Consider the following 23,606-nt stretch of genomic DNA (forward strand, 5'->3'; position numbering starts at 1 on the left):
ATGCCGATAAGTTAGTGTAGTTTCCAGCTCTCTACAAGCAAAGAAATTTAGTGCAGTGGGCTTCAATTTTCAAGTTTCACCCTAGACCAATAGTGCTGCAACTGTAAATTAAGAAATAACTTTTTGTTGCTTATATCCATAGTTGATCTACGTACATTAATTCAACCCAAATTCCAACTTGAATCAGCTCACAGTTCATAGAACATGTTTCTCACATGATAGTGACCAGAGATCAACGAGACAAATATTAATATAGAGAGCTTAATGTTAGCAGAATAAATAGATGGAGTACCAAGAGACCATTTTCACAAGCTTAAACACGCATGGTCATGGAACCATTAAACACTTTAAGTATCAAGTATCAACCCTTGTTCAACAGTTATTTCTGCTGATTTTTATCTTCTCCACACAACATTACTATTGCCACAAATTATTAAGAAGCATACATCAGATGTAACAATAAATGTTTTATGATATTACCTTATGCCAGGAATTTCCAAGGAACTCATTGATAGAAGCTGCATTTTGAGCATACATCAAAGGAGAAACCCAATAACCCCAGACCCACCAACTAGGTATTCGATCTGTCAGATTGAACAAGAGTAAATAATCATATAGCATCAGCAATTACTATACACACACACATGGCAAACATGCCTGTCATGTTACCTCTTGAAATGATATAGCCTCCAAGAGCCATGACGGCCAACATAGCAAAGATCCAAAAGTTTTGGCAACTATCATATTTCTTCCCAAGGATCCCATCACACGGAAAAGAGCTATAGACATCTGGTGCAGACAGAAATACAACAAGAACTGTCGAAGAAATCTGCATTGTTTAGAATTAAAAATGACAATTTATTCTCAAAACTGCCACAATACATGCCAAAATTTATTTGAAAACAAGCTTACCTGGTTATATCAGGATCATAACCAATCACATAGTATGTGATTGCCACCCAGAAACCAGACTCATAGAGTGATGTTGGAATACTTAGCAGCCAAGAAGGTAGTGTATAAGCCCAGCTTGGATAGAAATGTGCAAATCCCTATGCTTGTATAGAACAGGAAGTTTTGCCACCAACATTGAAACCTCCGTAAATCCATTAAAAAGAATAATAACCATGGAAAAGTACAGAGCCCCTAGATACAATCCTCCATCATCAATTGTATTATGGTGCAGTGCCGTCCGCATGAAAACACTCATTGTGATTAAGGCAACAATAAAAAGCTGGGGAAGAGAAGACAATGTTAGTAAATCAGTTTAAATCTCTGTAACACCCCAATTTAGGGGCTAAATTTTAAGAAATTATAAAGTATTGGATTTAATTGGTATTTTGGAAGAAAATTGAGGTTAAATTATAAGATTTCAAAGTTGTTAGACCGTTTTAAGAAGTGAGGAAATTCAGTGGCTAGATTTATGATTTGACCATTTTTCTTTTGGGATGAATTATAACACTTATTCCCGTATGTTTTTCTGCAGATTTCCAGTTTTTCTCTTCTTCCTCAACCTTCCTTCCAACTCCAATCTACTCACCGTCCGACATCCGATCGATGAACCGATACCACCATCGTGTTCGTTGTCGACCGAGGAACAAAACCCCTCAAACCTTTCGTCTAAATCATCGTCGTTCGTCATTAATTTCAGTCGGAAGTATCGTCGGTAATAACTCGATATCAATTGGTTTTTCGTCGATTCACGATGATCTGGTCATTCGTTTACGACACCTCCCGCACCATCGTGTTCCTTGCATCGTTCCGAGTCCACCGGTGTTCTTCGTTTCTCCGTCGTCGGCGGCGCGTGGAGGGGTGAGACCGTCAAAGTTTCCGACGTTTCAGAATCGAGCTCTCCGCCGTTCAAAATTGTGAACCGATCTTTGTAAGTGCCTTGAAATCGCTTAAAATAATTTTTAGGAATTTTTCCGGGAATTTTCCGACACCATAGCACTGTTCACATGCCACACGCGCCACCCCCGAGAGTGGGCATCGTCTGGGTGATAATTTTGTAATTAATTTATGTTTGGGTGCTATTTGTGTAAAATTCGGGTGTTAATTAGTAAATATTTGCAGAATGTGGCTAATTTGGTAATTAATTTCTGTTAGGTGATATTTGTGTAAAATGGTCGAATGTTGACTGTTCCTGCGTTGACCGTTGACTGGCGTTGACCATAGTTGACCAAAACTTTGACTGGCTTTGATCGAGCATTAAACGACCTTTGACTTTGACCGAGTATACCTATCCTGATGTTTTTCGACGTTCCAAATCTGATTCCGCAGTCCGTTTTTCGAAATTCAGACTCGAATGCCTCGAAATTTCCAGTCAAACCTGTTGACTTTGATTTTGACCGAATTCGAACCTGGTAAACTGTTTTTGACTGATTTATCACCTGATTCGGTCCGTTTATCGCAATTAAGCTTCATTTTTTAATGTAATTTCTGTTGATATGGATCCGAGGAAATATTGGAAGATGATTTCAAGATCAATGGCGTTCGAATGGAATTTAATGGTCGATCAGTATTGCACGAAAATCAAGGTAATACTTTACTACCTCTTTATGCTTTATGGAACATATTGATATTGGTAAATGCATGAATAAGATAACGTTGATCACTTTTGTGGACTTGAATAATTTATACAATCGATATGAATGTGGTAGAAATTCTGTAACTGAATACGGATCGAATTACTAATATAAGAGATTGATAAATTGTTAGAATTAAATTACAAGTTTGTGATTGGTGATAAAGAAATCAGCACTGGATTTGTAACTTATATTTTATATCATTAAAGGTTAAATGTTAAAGGTACTTGGATGGAAAATTATGAGAATACTCCGGTAGGGTAAAATTACGAAAATACCCTTATGTTGTAGGATGACAAGAATCGTCCCTGGAAGTTGGTTAATATCTCTGAAAAGACATATTGATCCGATATAATTACAGATGTGCATAAGAAATGCTAGTTTTACTTCAAAAATTTGGATAGCTGGTTTTTAATGCCAAAAAGGATTTACACAAGATGCTAGAAGTTTGTTAAGGAATAATTTCAAGATCAGAGAATGTTCGGCAAAGCAATTGACTATAGGATCTTTTAAATTATAATTATTTTCGTTAAGAGCTAATATCGAAATTATCTGGTTAGGAAATTACGAAAATGCCCTTGAGAGGAAAAATAATCCGAGTTGACCCTGAATGAGTAAGTACTTTGAGGATTTGTACTTAACTCGATTAAGTACGAATTTGATTGTTAAGATCTTGACTTAGTGTAGAAAATTCTTGATATTCCGTTGGTAAAAATCTGAGAAGACACTTGACCCGAAAATATCCGAGTTACGAGTAAATGCCTGAAGAACAATTTATCAGGGTGCTCTTTTATCAAAATTGTTCGAAGGGACTGAAATTGATGATAAATTAGAATTTAATAATAAGACAGGATGGAAAGAAATGATTGAAATACAACGGATCTGTAGAATGACCAGAATACCCCTATAATAAAAATAACCCAAGAATATCACCAAGCTCATGAATGATTGAATATCCTCGAGCTTTGAAATAAATGGAATAAAACTGAACAGCAAAATTACCAAAATAACCTTATGGCCTAAACTAAGTAAATGTTTTGGATTAATTAAGGAATCCAAATAAGCATAGGTGTTGGACTACCTTTAAAAGTAATGGAACACAATTTAAGTGAGTAGATCAACCCTAAAGCTATGTCAATACATGGATGGCATAGATATTACTTGAATGCGTGTTCATCTTCTCAATTTTGGCTCGATGATAAATTTTTGGAAGTGTTCAGCTCAGCTCAACTCTAGATCGCATTCAGTACTAAGAATTGGACGTTTGTTCGACAAATCAACCACGAAGACCAAATTAAATGGAACGAAAGTACAACATGTATCTGAAATTCAGGAACGTTTGAATTACTCTGGAAAATCCCGAAGTAACTGGAATGGACATGCCTGCTAAATGAACTAGGTAACCTCAATGACTGAGGATTTAGTAAGTGATTTGGATAAGTCTGGAAACTCTGATGAGTTTACATAGTGTACAATTTCAATGGGTTATGAACAAAATAATCAAGTACGCCAGCATTACATGATATTGTGAAAGCGTGGAAATGAAATAAAGACATTGGAAGATCTATTCATCGATGATTCCGAAAATGATCTATGGACAAGAATTTGTGGTATTAAAGAGTAAATACCCTGAAAGAACAATGAATTGAACCATCGACAAGCATTAGTTCTGGGAACTATTCATCTAAGAGTTGTTCGATAATCTGATCAATCGACACAGATTGTAAAAGTCCTAAATCTTTGTTATTCCTTATCAGCTCAAATCACTCTGGTCATGTATGAAAACATAAGTAACTCATATATAAAGGATTTTGAATACCCTTCTTATTACGTAGAGTTTCCGATAAATGCCCGAATAAGATGATCATGATAAGCATAATATGAATAACTGATGATTTTGTCAGTTAACAAACTCTTCTAATAGTGATTATAATTCCCGACATTCTATCGGTAAACTGAAAATTTGTGTTTCTCTGGCCGATAAGATTATCCTGTATCTCTAAATAATATCTGGAAACTCTAGTGTGTTCCCTACTTATATGAATATTTTATCTGATTTCTGATTTGAATTTTGTTTTGACATCTGATCTGAAATCTGTTCTGATTCCTAACCTGGATTCTGTTCTGATATCAGATCTGAATTATGTTTTGATTTTTGATATATCTGTTTACCGACGGAGAAATGTTTTATCTGGGGGTTTATTGTTGGAGGAAGATTATCTACAGACTCCTCGGCTTTGTGCTCAGGGTCTAAATGGCATGTGCAGTTGGGTGTATGGTTCTGGGGAACCTACACATTTATGATGTGAACAGATGGGGGTATATATATATATGTTTTAAAAGATCTGTATCTTTTTACTGGTTTTACGGGAACACACTAGAAAACATATTCTGATCTCCTGAACCTAGACATCCGAAATATTTCCATTTGAAATGAATATTATCTGTTACTACCTGCGATATCAATGGACCTCAGCTCAGCCAAAGAAATCTGTAGATATCTGAACCAATAAGGAAATATATGTTTATCAGTATCTGCACGTTCTTCAGCATCATCTGGTAGTTCTGTATTACTGAGCTTTTCGAAGCTCACTCTGTTACTCACTTTTTTAGGTTAAAAGAATCGTACCAGTGCATCTATCGACATCAGTAAGGAAGATCTTCCGGCGTTGCTTACAGAGTATGATACATGTTATTAGGGGACATGTAATTGAATTTTGTTTTATGTATGAGTTTGAAAATCTGATTTATTTTTTTTATATTGATACATGATTTTATACGTTTACATGTTCTGATAAAAAATTTTAAATTTTCTTCTATTTTTACGGTGGGTCGCTCCGGTGACCCTAATGTGACACTCCATATCCAATCGGGCTACCCGCATCGGTCTGAGGGGTTACAATCTCAGTGGAAATTCAATTTTGAGATTAGTTTGTATGACATAAAGATAAAATACAAAACAAAGCGATCTAATGGATCAAAAGATATGTGCTGGTATGTTGGCGGATAAAGTTTGAGATTTTACCTGAATAAATTTGAAAATATAGATAAATGAATTCCTTTTCATCTGTAGCATCTGCCAGTCAAAGTTGGTCTTAAGAAGTTCACTCCTCTTCACGCCATAGAGAGAAGTTGATAGTGCCGCAGGATGGTTATAACGCCTGTCAAAAGGAATGCTTAGTTCCTCATGCAAGTTCTTCCCTGTGTGATAGTATCGGAAAGCTTCAGCAATTTTTCCTGGTGGAATGTAACAATAAGGGCGGAATGGAACAGACCAATACTGCTGTTGATCTTTTTTCGACAAAACCTGTGTGCAGAAAACTTGAGCAAATACAATACAATTTTGTTATATGTTCACAAAGCTCTAGCTTCATACCTCTTGCAAGATGTCTGCCACATTCTTTCTTTCCGGACACTTAAATCCCATAAAAGAAAAGAAATCAAGGGCTGCATCACGAGGCCCCTGGTATACAATCTGGCCCTCACATAAAAGTATGACATCATCAAACAACTCATAAGTTTCGGGACCTGGCTGAAGCAGAGAAATTACAGTAGTTCCATCCAGTGCACGAGTTGACTGTCTCAAATATTAAACAATTTGATAAGTAGTAGAACTATCAAGCCCCATTTAATATTTCATCCATGAACAACACTCTTGCTGGCCCAACTAATAATTCACCTGAAATAACAATTGTGACAAATCAACGTGAATGAAAGGCAGACAGCTGCTTAGTAAGCAAGAAGAAAAGAAGTAAAAAAGAATAAACCTGCTGTGAGCCGCTTTTTCTGCCCCCCTGATATACCTTTAAGCATTTCATCGCCCACCAATGTGTCAGAACATATGTCCAACCCTAAAATCTTTGTCAGATGAATTTTAATGCTTCAGAAAAATCATTAACGAACAACACATAGCTTGCTAAATTGGAAAATTGCTAGAAAAGTGTGCCACTTGAGATATTAAAAAACAGAATGGGACATGCGTCTTGTAGTGATCAGCATCTAGAGAATACCTTCATGATGTATTCTACCACAAGGCTTGTTTCTTTGCCCCCACAAGGCAAGTGAATAGAAACAAGAAAGACCATTAATAATTCTTAGCATCCTGAAATAATAAATAACATAGCAACTCATGGTGTAAACACCAATTTTTCATTTTACTTAAATTATTATTAAAATTATTATTATTATTATTAAATATTATTATTATATTATATATATTATATTATTATTAAATAATTTTACAGGCCCAAATATATTACAATCAAACCCAGTTCAGGCCCAAGTGGAGACCCAATCCGGATGGCTCAAAGCAGAACCCCTAAACCCAATTAGGGTTTCCTCCTTTTCCAGCAGTCAACCGCCTCAGCTCACAGCCGTTGGATCTGGCCTTGATCCAACGGTCCCCAGATGCTCCAGCAATAAACCCTAGGGTTATGATAACCCAAGGACCACGCGGCGCCACCCCTGAAGCCAACCCGACGACCGACTCTCTGATGCCAGATGGTCCAACCAGTTGCTGCCGACGCTACTGCTTCCACGACGCCGGCCTCGTCGAGCTTTCCAGAAGCCAGGTGACTCACCAAAGATGCTACCCATGGGACCGGTCCGAGGAGTACACTGTGGTGGCTATAAAAGCCACCACTGAACCTGCAAAGAAGAAGGAGGAGACAACAACCAATAACCAGCAAAAACAGAGAAAACCCGAGAGCAACAGAGACGAGCCAGGAACCCATAACCAACAACAAAACAGAAAAAAAAAAGAAAAGACAGAGAAAGAGATACGAACAACCAGAGCAAAAACTACACCAACGATCCCAGAAATACGAACCGAAAGAAGAAAAAAAGAGACTTACCGAGGAAATCGCCGTCGTGAGAGCCTCCACGAGTCATCGGAGAACCGAAACGTCGAAGAAAACTATCTCAGATCTATGACGTTTGGTAAGCTTTTAGGTTAAAATAACCTTAGATTGGGCTTTAGGGTAAATAGAGCATCGATTTGGGGGTGTTTTGTAATTTTCCGGCCACCCTAGATGGTGGCCGGCGGTGGTACCGGTGGCAAAATACGGCGACCGGTTGTTGTCTGGTTTCCTCCGGCGAAGGAAACTATGAGAGAGGCGAGAGAGAGTTAACTCTCTCTGTTTGAGAGAGAAAAGAAAGAAAAATGGGGAAGCTGGCCCGAAGGGCCAGCCGTTTGGGACTTAAAAAGCCCTCCCCAAACGACGCCGTTTTGGGGAGGGTATCTGTGTAATTTAAGAAAGGGTAAACCCTTTCCGCAACCCTTATAGGTCTGTAACTTTGCAATTTAGTCACTGAAATTGACTTTTAATCATTTTAATTTAGTGTTTAAATTTTATTTTATTATATTTTAGCCATTAACCGTATTAATAATATATTTTAGGATAAATGTCATATTTAGTCCTTTAATTTTAATAATTAATATTTTAATATGAATAGTATGTTTTAATTTATTTTAATCTGATATTCGAATTTTATATAATTTTATTTTAGTCACTAAATTAATAAATAAGAAAATAGCATGTTTAACCCTTATAATTTTGATTAATTATGAATTAGGTATTTAATTTTAATTTTACTATAATTTAGTCACTAATTTTAAATATTTTCATTTATTTTACTGCTTTTAAATATATAGTTCTAATTATATTTTTATTGTTTTAATTTTACTTGTTTATATATTTAAATATTTTTATTATTATTATGTAGTCATAAATATATATATAATAAATAATAATTTATTTTTTCAATAAAATAATTTTAATATTTATTTTTCAATATCGAAGAAAAGGGCAGTCTTAATACAACTGGATGTCCTATTCTGGTATTTTAAAAATAAATGCTATAAAAAATTATTATTTAATTTTATTCAAATTAATATTTATTAATATCAAAGAAAAGAGCTGTCTTAAGGCACCTAGAAGTCCTTTTCTGATATTTTTAAATAAATAAATATTTTTTATATAATTTTGAAATAATAGGATTATAAATTAAATATATTCTGAATTTTTAAATTTTTAATGATAGAGACAATTTATAATTAAAAAAAAGTACCAATTTTGGGCGTTGTAGGGGTGCTAATCCTTCCCTAAACGTAACCGACCACGAATCCCTTTTTATTATTAAAAAAGAACGAATTTTTGGTTATAAACGCAGATCATATCATTTTTAATTGATGTTTTCTTAAAACTCTTTTAAAAAATAATTTCTAGGTATTCGACCTACCTGACCCAAAAGGCCGATGGCGACTCTCAAATTATTTTCAAAACCATTTATTCACATCAATTTTCCCGCCAAATAAATATTTCGTGCCCGGACGAAAAACGGTTACGACAGCTTGGCGACTCTGCTGGGGACTGGTTAAACTTTAAAATCAATTATTAATTGTCTCTATCAATTAGAAAATTAAAAATTCATATATTTAATTTATAATTCTTTCTTTTCAAAATTTATATATATATACTTATTATTTTCATAATATTTATATGTTATTTAGTGCTTTATTTTCAAATATTAAATTTTATTATTTATTTGTTAGAGGTTTGAACATTGCTCCTCACACACAACACTTGCATTGCATAACATAAAGCTCTATAATTGAGTTTGTCCCTTTTAAGTGGGAGTGAAAGCGACGTCTTCGTGAGAATTTATTCTCCGTGTCAGACCTAGCAAGTAACTTTCGGGGTTCATATGTTCTATGTCTTCGTGAGAATTTATTCTCCGTGTTAGTCATAGAGAAATGTATCCCCTCGAATTGAACTCGATCCGCTTAAGTCTGTAATGGATTAGGATTGAGGGTTTGATAGCCCAAGGGGGCACCAACAAGGACAGTTCGAGTACCTTTACTCCTAGAACTGAAGCCCTGCATATATTAAACCTAGAAACTCTTCCGATCTAAAACCATGCCGAAATTTTGTCAGTAGGTATACACAAAGGAGAAATAAGCTTTAGCTTTTAATTTTTTAATTTATTATTTTTTCTGAATAAATGCCTGCGAACTAAAAATCATGCGGTTAGGTTAATTTTTCCAAACAAAGCATGGAACTAGAAATCATGAGGTTAAGATTTATACCTTGATAGATAGATTTTTTTCATTAGTTGGTACTAACTATTTTATTTTTTTCTCATTTCTTTTGTTTGCATTACATGATCATAGCATAACCAAAAGGTGTTTACTTGAAAGACTGTTCATCATATTGGAAAGAAATTGTAAATGGACAAAAAGTTTTATGATCAAACAAAATATGATGCGGCCAAAGAAAGACATCCTAAGGAAACTCTGAGGATAGAAGCAAGCTATGCACCCAAAGATTGTATGACCATTGAAGAGCAAAAGGAGATACGAGAAATAAGAGAGCAGATGACCAAGATGATGGATAGAATATCTGTTTTGGCCAAAGGAAAAGAGATTCCAGCACAGAAAGAGAGAGAGCTCAATAAACCTAACTCTGCAGTTTCAGATACGCAAGGGACTTCGATTCTTAACCAATTTGAGAGATTACAGACAGTCATCATTCGTATTCACAAATCGTCTGGAGATACCAAAGAAATGGTGACAACTGTACAAGCTCCCAGAGAAGAGAAGAAATCATGTAATCAGAAATCATCAAAGTTTGGTCTGCTCCCGATGTCTAAAACTCAGGTTCAATCCAAGACAAAAGGTGGTTCTCATCTTGATACTATCCCCATACCATATAAAGAGTTGTATGAAAAGCTACTTGAAGCAGGAGAAGTGGATCCATATTATATAAAACCGTTCCAACCTCCGTATCCAAATTGGTATGACATCAACGTTCATTGTGAATATCATGCCGGAGCTCAAGGACATACCATCGAGAATTGTCTTGCCTTCAAACGCCGAGTCCAAAGTCTTTTAGATCATGGAACCTTACAATTTAGGGTAAATGATCGACCTAGTTTGGTAACCGAGGGTCCTGATAGATTAATACCAAAAGTCTTCAAAGGTAAGAATATCAGTAGGGGCGCCCAGAGAGAAGAAGATTTGATGAGGTTTGAAGCTCAAATACGTCATTTGAAGATTGAAAACGATAAATTGAGCACCAAAATGGAAACCATACATGAAGACTTCCAGAAGGTCAGTCAAGCTTTTCAAAATGCTGGTATAGGAAACACCCCAGAAGAGTGGATAGCAGGGGTCACCAAACTGAAAAAGAATTACGACATACATGAAGATCTTGTCCAAAAACTTTTTAAACACAAATGTTCTCTCACAAAGGAAAATGATCAACTCCAAGAATTGACATAGGAGATGAAAGAACACCAGAATGTCATGGAAGAAGCTGCAGTCCAGACAAGCAATATAAGCTGATAAACTAACTTGGTTTTAGAGAAGAAAATGGGAAAGTTATTCCCTATATGCAAAGTTTTGTTGAAGTTAGGACTAAAAGTTGTCCCCTACATGTAAAAGTTTTGTTTGATGTACTGAAGCTTTTGTGTTCAATGAAATCTGTTCTAAGATGATCACTCTTAAGTAACACCTTTTCATACATGCATTTACATTTTGTATCTGTGCATTTTCATTTTATTTTTTATCTTTGAATTGCACATTTGCATTCTTATTTTTCCATTTATGCATTTTCACATTTTTATTTAAGTACTGTCATGTACTTTAATTATAAAAACATGTTAATAATTAATGAAAGGTTTTGTAACAGTAAAACCAAGGCCATTCATTCATATTACTTTACTATCATCATGAAAACAATGGAGCAATCCTATGAGGGACTACAAGATCAGTGGCTAGAACAATTGACAAGGTTACCTCAGGATATAAGGAAAGAAACATCAGATTTAGTACCAGATGGATCAGATCAAATTATTCAGGGAATGGAATCTGATAAAGAAAAGATAACTGCTAAAGAGAAATCGTGCTATCAGATTGAAGAATCGAGACAGATAATATACCCTGGGGCATCCCACTTGAACCCAAAGAATAGCCTCATTAATTATTCACAATATGAGGAGAAAGTCAAGAGGACAGAGAAAGCAATCAGAAACATGAAAGTTATTAGTGCCCACCATAAAGAATTAGAAGCAAGAAAGCTCAGCTTGGTTCCAGATTTGATTATTCCCCATGAATTCAAAATGCCTGATTTTGAGAAATATGATGGCACCAGTTGTCCCTTAATCCATTTGAGAATGTTTTGCAGAAAAATGGAAGGATATTTGAGTTCTGATGATCTATTAATTCACTCTTTCCATGATAATCTTGTTGGCCCAACAGTAGTCTGGTACAATCAGTTGACCCAAGAACAAATCAAGAGATGGGTAGATCTAGCTGATGCATTTTTGGGACAATATCGGTATGTTAAAGGCTTAGCTCCAACACGTATGGATCTTCGAAGAGTAAAGAAGAAAACCAATGAAAGATTTCAAGAATATGCCCTAAGATGGAGAGGAGTGGCAGCACAAGTTCAACCTCCCATATTAGAAGAAGAGATATCACGTATGTTTCGTAATTCCCTTCCCGCTCATTTCTGCGAGTTGATGCAGGCAAATCCGACAAAGGAATTCGAGAATCTTGTGACAACTGGAGATTTAGTTGAGAATGTAATCAGTGAAGAAAATTCAAAAGTCACATCCAGGAGCCCAACTGGTCAGAAAACAAAAGCTGATGATGTAAATGTATGTCGCATCCAGAATCCCCGCAACTGCAAAAGAAAAAGAGCAAGTAACTGTTCGGATCGACCAAAGAAAATCATGCGATCAAGAAAAACTTTGGAAGTGTTCCAAACTTCCATTTTAGACTTGTATCCTCATTTGGTTAAAGGTCAATACATCACACCAAGACCAACTAAAGTGACACCAAACCCTTCTGCTCATATCTATGATCAAGATAGAGTTTGTAATTTTCACTTGGGGGTATCCGGGCATTCTACAGGCAATTGTAGGCCACTGTTAAAAGAAATTGAGATGCTTGTTGACAAAGGGGTTTTGACACAAGAAATGATCAAGAAATAGGGGGCAAATAAGGATGAGAATCCTGATCCTATTACATACCCAACATTAGAGAAGTAATGAAGCATAATAGATAAAGAAGTGTTACCTACCACTATAGTACTTTTCTATTTTTAGCATCTTGTTTGAACTTGTTTTTTTCCTTTCTCCGCTTTTTGTGCAATAAATAAATTTGTGTTGCATTCAATCAATTTTGTAAGCTTCCAGTTCTTTGAATATAAACTGGATTAAAAATTCTTCATGATTAGAGTTGTAATCTTTGACAAAATATCAAGATTGAAAACCAGAAAAACAAGGACCCTTGACTTACCCCAGAAGAAATACACCCAAACACTATCCTATTACAAACATGAGATAACCTTCTCCAATTGAAAGACATTACAAAAGGCTTGGTATTTATATATAGGAGCGTACAACATGGGGCATCATTGGTGTATTACATTACAAAACTGATTAGAGTATTTTTCTATTGATGACGTTCGATGATGAACAAAATTTTTACAAATAGGTAAATCTAGTTTAAGTCAGTTGCTTGGGAATTAAATTCTAACGAAGAGATTTTCTGAATTCCACCAAAACACCTAGACTATAACAGGTTCTTCTTAACAAGCTTAAGAAATTGGATTTAAATACTCATGTTATATTATTATACAATAAAGTTTGAGTTGTCCCTCTAGAGCAATTGGTTAATCACCCTGGCTTTATGGATAATAGTCAGCTAACCCATTATATTATTATATGCAATAAAACTGTCCCTCTATAGCAATTGGTTAATTGCCCCGGCTTTATGGATAAGTTTCAATTAACCTAATAAAGGTGATTATTATATACAATAAAACTGAATTCAGCTAGCCAAAATGGCAAATGTGTTAACAAATGGACTAAGGGAGTTACGAAACACCTGTTATAGTCAACTTCATACAAGCATTCAGAAATTTCATTTTTAGACCGATATTTTCGCACTACTTTGATTAGATGAGTCTAAATGAAAAATTCCAGAGAATTGAAATGGAAGAACTCTAGAAAGTCTAGTAATTGACAATCCTAGTTGCGTCATTTTGTACGCATCCGGTTAAAATACCAAGTCCTTAAAGTGAGGCATGTGACAAAGTTCACAAAAAGAGAGAGGAGTGACATCTTAAATAGATGTAACCATAGAAAATAGGAAAGCCATCCTGAAACCCAAATTTTGATACTTGTCAAAGAGCTATAATTTTCGAACATTAAAGAATTGTTGATTATTTTGATATTCTTTGAATTCATGTTTATGATTTGATTTTATTGTGAACCTATAATAGGCAACACTTTGCAAAATTCTTTCATTCTTCAATAAAGAAAGGAGAAAAAACATTTTCAAACAGGACAGTCTCAAATGAGAAAGGTCTTTGAAGCAATTGTTTCTTATTCTACCTCTGTTGTAGAAGAAGAATGAACGAAGCCAGAAGAATGAAGCGCTTCACATTTTTGAAGGCAAGTGGTCCAAGAAGCCAGAAAGTCAGAAAATTGAACTTGTGACACTCTCCTATGACATTAGCAATTCATCAAGAAAGATTATCGTTTATCTCATGCCGAGGGCGATAAGCATCACCAGACAAATTATTTTCCCCAACCATCAATTCATGTTCTCTAGAAGATTACATCCTAAAGCCATGAACAAGTCACTACCTGCACTCTGGTTATACCGTGATGCTGGCTCAAATCTTGATACATTTTTGCTACTTCTTCTATGCTGATCATTTTCTTTGTCAAGATGATATTCATTATGTCCTTCAGAAGATTGCTGAATTTGAATTTGAGTACTTATGGCACAGAATAAGACATTGGAACAAAATCTACCCTTATAGGCCTTTTATATAGGGTAACATTGGTTACAGGATTCCAAAAGTTGAAGATGACAAATTTTACTGTCCACTAAACCGTTCCATAATTCGAAAAGAGTGGGATATATTGAAGCAGCAGAAGAGAGTTTGTTGTAGCAATCATTGCAAGTAAATGCACCAACAAAAATCTTCAAGTCCATCACAATGATGTTTATTTCTTCCAGTAAGGTTGTTACGCTGGATGCCACTTACAACAAGGTCGAATTCGACAAAACTACTCATCAATTGCTCCAACCGATCATCATTCAGTTCTTGCACATCTGTTTTCAAAAGTATGACAAGACAGTAAAAGGCAACTTCTGCATCATTGATCACAGAGAAAAGAGACAGGACATTGATACCATCATGGAACATGTCTCTATACAGATCCTTGTGTATGGTTTTTAGGGAAACCTAGAAGCATTTCCACCTCATCAGATTCAAGTGGAACAATTTTATTCTTTTTAACCCATACCAGATTCCATTTTCAGCACTCATCAAGAACATACTTCTGGACACTCGAAGGAAGGCCATCATCTCTTTGTCAATGGAAAAGCATCAGCACATGGAGGAAACAGAATAAGAGAAAATCTGTTCTCAATTGGCAGAATTATGAATATAGCCCTTTTCAGTGTAACAGCATGAAAATGCTTCGAATCTACAAATTCTGGCTCTACATCGAATAAGTATTGTGATATTCCAGTCTAAACATTAACTGGAGCAAGTGTCATGTGCTCATAGTAGAAATTGGAAGATGAATGTGCTCATAGCATCTTCTGGAAGTGTTCTTTGAGTTATCTGATTTGGTTTGGTATGAACCACAGAACCAATCATTGAATTTGGAAGATGAATGTGCTCATAGCATCTTCTGGAAGTGTTCTTTGAGTTATATGATCTGGTTTGGTATGAACCACAGAACCAATTATTGAATTTGGAAGAGGAATGTGCTAATAGCATCTTCTGGAAGTGTTCTTTGAATTATCTGATCTGGTTTGGTAGGAACCACAGAACCAATCATTGGAATTAAAAGATGAATTGCATGATCATCTTCATTAAGAAGCTTCTTTTCAAGCTTCTTCTGTTTTTTCCTTTCCCAAAAATCATAGCCCAAGTTTCGCCTTTTCTTGTAATTGGGATCATTGCATAATGACTTCCTACCTTTTACCAGAAGAAGTGCATCAGCAGCCTTAGTCATTTGAGCAACACATATAAAATCTATCAACTTTGCAATTGATGAATCTGGACCACATCTCTCCATGGCTATTGAAGCCTCATCCTCTGAGAATCCCATTTTTGTCAAGTATAACAGTTTATTCTCCTCATCAGAATCAGAATTCAGGATTTCCTCGATATCAGAAGAATTATCAATATCTGTGAAATCATCCTGAAAGATCGCTTCATAATCAGATGAGTTATTATCAGAATCAACATGTTGCATGAGTGTGGATTTTTCAAGAGCCTGTACCACTGTATATGTAGTCTTGCTATTGCATCAGATTACTGTTTGCATAAATTGGTTTCTCTCCCACATAAAAGTATATTTCAGAGATGACCTTCACTGAAAGATGATAAGCCACTGTGTCAGCCTGGAACGGATTACCAAGCTATTTTTACTGCTCTGTCCGACTAAATCCCTCCAGATACAGAAAATGGTCACCTCATTCAGAAGACACATATCTCAGACGTTTCTGTTAGAATGATTGAGTACTTCTTAAGTTTATGACAACATAAAGAGAATTTCTCCAGTTACTTGACAACATTGCTGTTCAGCAACATCAGAATGAGAGTATTCAAGATAAACAGATTTGAGGCATGAATAAAGCCACAAGTACAACAGTGTATTGTCAAAATTAGACCTCGTGGGGATCATGATATTCAAGTCAAACAGACATTGAGAGTCAACCAGAAGCAGAATATTAGGGCATCTCGAAAGCCCATTTCAGACAGAAATGTTTCATGTGGGACATCTTGAGGACCCATTTCAACCAGAAATAGAATATTGGGCATTTTGAAGGCTCACAACATATGAATATTTGGGCATTCTTGGAGGCTCATCTCCACAAGAAGTAATGTTGAGCACACTTTTAACATCTGTATCAGCAAATGTTGGGGAATTTTAAAGGTTCCTTCAGACAGATCCATGTGGGTATTTTGAAAGCTCAGATTAACAAGAAGCAAATATCGGGGCATGCTGAAAGCCCATTTCAATCAGAATGAAGAATGTTGATCTATTTTGAACGTTCGTATCAGCAATTATTAGGGCATGCTGAAGGCCCACATCATCATGTGTCAAGATCATTGACTTGAACAAATATTTCCAATGAGATATAAAGATATGAAGAATGAAAATGGTGAAACAATAACAGTCAATCTGACTACACATAATTGCTTCGTTCATCAGGCAGTTGCATTAGGGTCCTGTTGTTGAACAAATATTTATTCAGCAAGTATGGTTTCAAATACCCAATCTTCTTAAACCATGTGTCACCTGACAGTGTGTTCTTTGTTAAGCTACATCATGGTTGCATGAATAAAGATGGTCCCTTTGTAGACCATTCAATCCAAGGATCAGTTCCTCGAGACCTCAAAATCTAAATTTGGCCTTTTGTGTGTCGGTGATAATTGAAAATATTTCTTTGAGATTCATGTCAGTTAGTTTCAACCATACTGTTGAGGTTACGAAGCTGTTTTTCACATCAGTTTTGTTTACTTCATGACATTGAAGAGAGAAGCTCATGTATATTGCTCTTTCCCGATGTTACTGAAGTTATCATTGCCAGCCAGGCTGAATTAAATTTTTTGGGGTTTATCATGTGCTTTTCATCCCCAGCAGCAAGAAATCTATGAATATCTTTTTGTATATAGATCCTATAGCTGAAGTGTTTCTACTTTCTACAATGCTCATTACAGAAGAAAATATGATCGGTATTACACTTGCCTTTGCCCGAGATGATATCAAGAGTAATTAGTGTATTCTATTCAATTCGACACCAGCATATATTGTGAATTTGACCAATTTTTTTTGGTCATACCAACATATCACTTGTATCCCTATTGAGTTTTGTTCTCAAATGGTCTTGTGACATCATACAAAAGCTTTGAACGCTAGGCAAAGAGCCTCAATGATTGAGAAATCTTGGCAGAAGCCATAGAAAAGGATGAATGTGTTGTCAAATTCTTCCTTGACCAATAATCCGAGCAGAAACCACAGGAAAAGATGAATGTATTGTCAAATGTTTTACGAACCAGTGATTATGGTGCTGAACCAATGTTGCAATCATATGGTTTCCATTCAAGATGAAGTTTGTCTTCTTCAACCCCAAGATTAGAAGTAAGATATAATGAAGATTTCTTTCCAAGGAGAGCTGAAATTTTAAACAAGAAACTAATAGGGTCAACTAAGGTTGAACTACAGGTTGTTGTTAAGCATCTCGACATGATATTGGTCCAAGTTGCCTTATTCGAGATCTGATTATAGTGGAGACATGAAAGGAATTGGAATAAATCTTCCTCGTGATGTTTCAAGAGTTAAATTAGAACAGACTCTACTCTCCTAATTAATCCCTGCTGAGTCAGGCATATCTACATCTACACTATTCAAAGATGATAGATTCTCTTTTTAAAGATGATAGATTCTCTTTTCAAAAATGAAAGCTTTATGGGATTTACACACAAGTCCAAGCAAATAAAGTTAGTTTAATCCAAGACAAAATGGGGCATCAGGGTCATAATTTTGACTACAGCAAGAGTTCCACAAATGAAACATTTCTTCTGAGACTTTCATGAAGCAAAGAAGATGCCAAGATACAAGTTGATCAGAAGATTCTGCAGAAATGCAAGCTTGATAGCATAAGTTTCTACACTAATATCCAGAGATAACCCTGGCAATAAATGATGAAGTGAAGGAAGATCAAGTTCACCACTTTGAAGTCAAACGAAGATTGCATCAACATTCATGCATTCATAAGAATATCATTTACACAAAAGACAATGCATTACATTGATACATCCGAGTGCATTCAATCTTTTCTAAAATGAAATTGTTGAAAAGTAAGAAAACGATTTCCTTAGTTTTTTACTTAGTAAACTATTTCCCACATCTGTAAGTCCTTCAGTGCATGATGTTTCCAAAAAGCCTTCGGGATCTTTTTGATGTTTTAAAGCCTTAGGGTCATCTGTAAGTCCTTCAGTGCATGATGTTTCCAAAAAGCCTTCGGGAGCTTTTTGATGTTTTAAAGCCTTAGGGTCATCTGTAAGTCCTTCAGTGCATGATGTTTCCAAAAAGCCTTCGGGAGCTTTTTGATGTTTTAAAGCCTTAGGGTCATCTGTAAGTCCTTCAGTGCATGATGTTTCCAAAAGCCTTCGGGAGCTTTTTGATGTTTAAAGCCTTAGGGTCATCTGTAAGTCCTTCAGTGCATGATGTTTCCAAAAAGCCTTCGGGAGCTTTTTGATGTTTAAAGCCTTAGGGTCATATGTAAGTCCTTCAGTGCATGATGTTTCCAAAAAGCCTTCGGGAGCTTTTTGATGTTTTAAAGCCTTAGGGTCATCTGTAAGTCCTTCAGTGCATGATGTTTCCAAAAAGCCTTCGGGAGCTTTTTGTTGTTTTAAAGCCTTAGGGTCATCTGTAAGTCCTACAGTGCATGATGTTTCCAAAAAGCCTTCGGGATCTTTTTGATGTTTTCAAAGCCTTAGGGTCATCTGTAAGTCCTACAGTGCATGATGGTTCCAAAAAGCCTTCAGGAGCTTTTTGATGTTTTCAAAGCCCTTCAGTGCATGATGTTTTTAAGACCTCTGGAATGATGCTTTCAACATTTCAGTTTTACTCAAAAGAAGTCAAATGAAAATTTATTGTTTTTTCCGTCTTTGCTCTATTCTTGTTAACACAAGAATGAGCAAAGAGGGGCAGCTGTAAACACCAATTTTTCATTTTACTTAAATTATTATTAAAATTATTATTATTATTATTAAATATTATTATTATATTATATATATTATATTATTATTAAATAATTTTACAGGCCCAAATATATTACAATCAAACCCAGTTCAGGCCCAAGTGGAGACCCAATCCGGATGGCTCAAAGCAGAACCCTAAACCCAATTAGGGTTTCCTCCTTTCCCAGCAGTCAGCCGCCTCAGCTCACAGCCGTTGGATCTGGCCTTGATCCAACGGTCCCCAGATGCTCCAGCAATAAACCCTAGGGTCATAACCCTAGGACCACGTGGCGCCACCCCTGAAGCCAACCCGACGACCGACTCTCTGATTCCAGATGGTCCAACCAGTTACTGCCGACGCTGCTGCTTCCACGACGCCGGCCTCGTCGAGCTTTCCAGAAGCCATGTGACTCACCAAAGATGCTACCCATGGGACCGGTCCGAGGAGTACAATGTGGTGGCTATAAAAGCCACCACTAAACCTGCAAAGAAGAAGGAGGAGACAACAACCAATAACAAGCAAAAACAGAGAAAACCCGAGAGCAACAGAGACGAGCCAGGAACCCACAACCAACAACAAAACAGAAAAAAAAAAAGAAAAGATAGAGAAAGAGATACGAACAACCAGAGCAAAAACTACACCAACGATCCCAGAAATACAAACCGAAAGAAGAAAAAAAGAGACTTACCGAGGAAATCGCCGTCGTGAGAGCCTCCACGAGTCATCAGAGAACCGAAACATCGAAGAAAACTATCTCAGATCTATGACGTTTGGTAAGCTTTTAGGTTAAAACAACCTTAGATTGGGCTTTAGGGTAAATAGAGCATCGATTTGGGGGTGTTTTGTAATTTTCCGGCCACCCTAGATGGTGGCCGGCGGTGGTACCGGTGGCAAAATACGGCGACCGGTTGTTGTCTGGTTTCCTCCGGCGAAGGAAACTATGAGAGAGGCGAGAGAGTTAACTCTCTCTGTTGAGAGAGAAAAGAAAGAAAAATGGGAAGCTGGCCCGAAGGGCCAGCCGTTTGGGACTTAAAAAGCCCTCCCCAAACGACGCCGTTTTGGGGAGGGTATCTGTGTAATTTAAGAAAGGGTAACCCTTTCCGCAACCCTTATAGGTATGTAACTTTGCAATTTAGTCACTGAAATTGACTTTTAATCATTTAATTTAGTGTTTAAATTTTATTTTATTATATTTTAGCCATTAACCGTATTAATAATATATTTAGGATAAATGTCATATTTAGTCCTTTAATTTTAATAATTAATATTTTAATATGAATAGTATGTTTTAATTTATTTTAATCTGATATTCGAATTTTATATAATTTTATTTTAGTCACTAAATTAATAAATAAGAAAATAGCATATTTAACCCTTATAATTTTGATTAATTATGAATTAGGTATTTAATTTTAATTTTACTATAATTTAGTCACTAATTTTAAATATTTTCATTTATTTTACTGCTTTTAAATATATAGTTCTAATTATATTTTTATTGTTTTAATTTTACTTGTTTATATATTTAAATATTTTTATTATTATGTAGTCATAATATATATAAATAAATAAAAATTTATTTTTTCAATAAATAATTTTAATATTTATTTTTCAATATCGAAGAAAAGGGCAGTCTTAATACAACTGGATGTCCTATTCTGGTATTTTAAAAATAAATGCTATAAAAAATTATTATTTAATTTTATTCAAATTAATATTTATTAATATCAAAGAAAAGAGCTGTCTTAAGGCACCTAGAAGTCATTTTCTGATATTTTTAAATAAATAAATATTTTTTATATAATTTTGAAATAATAGGATTATAAATTAAATATATTCTGAATTTTTAAATTTTTAATGATAGAGACAATTTATAATTAAAAAAAGTACCAATTTTGGGCGTTGTAGGGGTGCTAATCATTCCCTAAACGTAACCGACCACGAATCCCTTTTTATTATTAAAAAGAACGAATTTTTGGTTATAAACGCAGATCATATCATTTTTTAATTGATGTTTTCTTAAAACTCTTTTAAAAAATAATTTTTAGGTATTCGACCTACCTGACCCAAAAGGCCGATGACGACTCTCAAATTATTTTCAAAACCATTTATTCACATCAATTTTCCCGCCAAATAAATATTTCGTGCCCGGACGAAAAACGGTTACGACACATGGCACTTACCTTCATAATGATATCGAGATCTTCATCAGGTTTTATCCCAGCATTCTTTTCCCTTCTTCCAAGTTCCAAAAGCATATCTTTTGCAGGTATGCGTAAGTAAGCAATGAGGAATTATGAATCAATGGCATTAAGATGATTTTTTTTTATAGGAATAGGAGGTCTCAATAAGGCATTAAGATGATTTTTCAATGCTCACCATATTTAAATCCAGCACCTTGACACCTTCCTGCAAATTCGAGTGTTTCCCTCACTTTCATTTCAGCCACATGCCAGCCTGTTGACTAACATAAGCAGATGTCCTCGGAGGAACAAATTCCTTCAGCCCATGTCCATTATATGTAATTTTCCCAGACATCTTCAAAGTAACAAAATATCGTATTGAATAACAAGAAAGGAATAGCAGAGGGAAATATTTGTAGGTAACTAAATTCCTCAGTGGAAGGTAAAGAGCAAATATACTTTGCTAATATCACCAATTATGTCAGGCTTGTGATTGGCTCAGAAAAGTTAATTGGGATTGACATCAAGCAGAATGGAATTTTAGTTCCATACTTACATAATGATCCTACTCTTGATTCTTACTGTTAATTAACAAAACATATAGGCAGTTCCAATGACATATTCTGTGCCCCACTTAAGGAAAGAGGATCATTAAGATTCATCCCTTAATTCACACGCTACCAGACTATTACTATCCTATCAATTCTTAACAAGGTAGACTGTAGAAAATGCAAGTCTTCTGTTTAGGACTCAATGGGCCAAAATAATTGGTAGTTACGACAGTTACCATAGAACCTTCCAAGTATTCGAATACCTGCAAATCTGATCCAAGGCTTCCAGCTAGAGCCAACAAAAACGTTGTCTTTCCCGAGCCGAGCTTGGAGACCCAATAGTAGAGTTAATCTGCATTTATTAAAGTAATAAATTATGTTGTCAACATATTTCAAACCCATTCTGAAAAATTGTAAATATAAACTCGTTTAAAACCACCTTGAAGGCCTTGTAAACCAGCTACATTCATCTAATATCGTCAACTTGTTCTCCTTCCTTGATATAAACGCAGCTGCCTCAAAACGCCTGAAAACACTTTAACATTAGCACGGCTATCAGAAAATAGCTTTATATGTTCTTTAAAAGGAAAATAGCATTATATGTGCTTTTAAAAGAGATTAATTTTTTACCTCAGCCATGTTAATATAAAATTGGGAATGGTTGGTAATGCTCTGCTCCCAACATGGACAAAAGATTCAACAGTCAGATTTTGGAACCGAACTTCAATCTTCGGGAATTCCAAATCCACTATGTAACACCACAAACCAAAGCAAAATTTAAACAACAATGAAGATCACTCCGGATGAGAAAAATAGAAGAACAACCTCAACCAGAACATCAAATAAAATGCTGAAATTTTTACCAGAAGAAATGTAAATTTTAGCTTCTGTTCTCGTTTCCAAAAATGTTTAAATTATAAAAACGAAAAATGTGTGAGCATTTAACTAATCATCCAAAAATTCTAAGAATAAAGAGTTTTTTTTCTAAAACAAACAAGATAAATACATTTTACTTGACTAATGCAAATAATAACACGTTAAAATTGCTGAATTTAAATATAAAATATATATACACACAATATCGTTTAAGGAGAGTTCAATAAAATAAGGCGACTGATTTCAAATTTGAATGAAATTTGTCGCAAAAGAAAACAAGCTCTTGCTTCTAATTACAGGAAACTGTTAGTATCAAAGGTTCATTATTTCTGTTAAAAGATATTTCCATAAATTGCCATAGCTTAACCCTAGTTAAATCTTACGGTCAAGCGTCAGACTTTTTTAAATTAAAAAAAGTTCAGAAGTCTAGGCATCTTGATTTTCTACTCTCATCAATATTATATCATCAGTTCATCACAGCAAAATTTATCTTTTTCCTTTCTATTGAAGTTAACAAAACACTGAATAAAACTATGTCTTGAATATCCCCCTTCAAACTCTCGAATGCGTCGGCAGCCTCTCCAGCGCCGCCCATCTTAACGCCTCCTCATCGTCATCCTCTTCCC

General features: G+C 35.3%; 1 pseudogene; it reads right to left on the reverse strand.

Moving 5' to 3' along the window:
* Position 1: 1 nt before the first annotated feature.
* Positions 2–22,914, reverse strand: LOC120180028 (annotated as a pseudogene).
* Positions 22,915–23,606: the final 692 nt, after the last annotated feature.

The sequence above is a fragment of the Hibiscus syriacus genome, unplaced genomic scaffold (genome assembly GCF_006381635.1).
Source record: "Hibiscus syriacus cultivar Baekdansim isolate YM2019G1 unplaced genomic scaffold, ASM638163v2 tig00112487_pilon, whole genome shotgun sequence".
NCBI classification, from domain to species: Eukaryota; Viridiplantae; Streptophyta; class Magnoliopsida; order Malvales; family Malvaceae; genus Hibiscus; species Hibiscus syriacus.